Raw genomic sequence first — 1266 nt, forward strand, 5'->3', positions numbered from 1 at the left:
TGGTGGTTGGAAATTAAGGAACCTCCAAGATAATCTTCCATAGTCTATAGTCCACTGCTTGCACAAAAATCTTCATTCTCTCCTTCCAATAGGTGTAATTTTTTCCATTGAAAAGAGAAGGTCTGTTGCTTGATTGTCCTTCTGTCAGGTTATAGGACACCAATAGGTGTAGCATTCTTCTATACCTTCCCCAGGCATCATGAAGAGATTCTTTATTCTCTTGTTTGAAATCTTGGATGTCCAGCCTTAACTGGGTCAATTTCCTTGGGGGAAAGTATTGATTTGGAAACTTGTCTACTAGCTGCTTCCATGTTTTCAAGCTAGATTTGGGTTGGTTATCTAACCACCTCTTTGCTTGATCTCTTATAGCAAAGGAAAAGAGTAGCAGTCTGTAGACATCCTGGTCTACTCCCTTAGCGCATACTGTGTCAGCAATTTGTAAAAAGTTTGCCAGGAACTCAATAGGTTCTTCACGTGGAAGTCCAGAGTACTGGCAGTTTTCGAAAAAGAAGAGAGAGAAAGAGATAACAAATTTTCGAAATTAAAGAGAGAGGAATTAGTTAGGAAGTTTTGAAAAAGAAGAAATAGAAAACAAGTAACTAATTAAGAAAGATTTGAAAATAAAATATTAGAAAGAAGATTAGAAAAATATTTGATTTAAAAAGTTTTGAAATTTAAGAATTGGAAAGAAAAAATCAACAAGATAATATTAGAATTTAAAAGATTTGAAAAAGATTTGATTTTGAAATTAAAATTGAAACAAGATAAGATAAAGATTTGAAAATAAGTTGAAAAGATAAGATTTGAAATTTGATTTTTGAAAAAGATTTGATTTTGAAATTTGAAATTAAAATAAGATAACATAGAGATTTGAAAAAGTTTTGAATTTTAAAATTTAAAAGGAAATATAAGATAGGAAAGAATCAAATTAAAAGAAAAGATTTTAAAAAGATAAGATTTGAAAATTAAAATTTCAAATTTGAAATTAAGATAAGATAACATAATAATTTGAAATTAAAATTTGAATTTTTTTGGAATTTTCAAAAAAATTTTGAAACAAAGATAAAAAATATTTTTTTATTTTTTGAATTAATAAAGAAAGAGAAAAACAACCAAAAGACACCAAACTTAAAATTTTTAGATCAAAAGACACTAATTTTCGAAAATTAAGAAGACAAACACCAAAAGACACCAAGCTTAAAACTTTTAAGATCAAAATAAGAAAAGAAACAAAAACAACTTGAATATCAAGAAGAACACTAAAGA

This window comes from Arachis hypogaea, chromosome 9, assembly GCF_003086295.3.
Source record: "Arachis hypogaea cultivar Tifrunner chromosome 9, arahy.Tifrunner.gnm2.J5K5, whole genome shotgun sequence".
NCBI classification, from domain to species: Eukaryota; Viridiplantae; Streptophyta; class Magnoliopsida; order Fabales; family Fabaceae; genus Arachis; species Arachis hypogaea.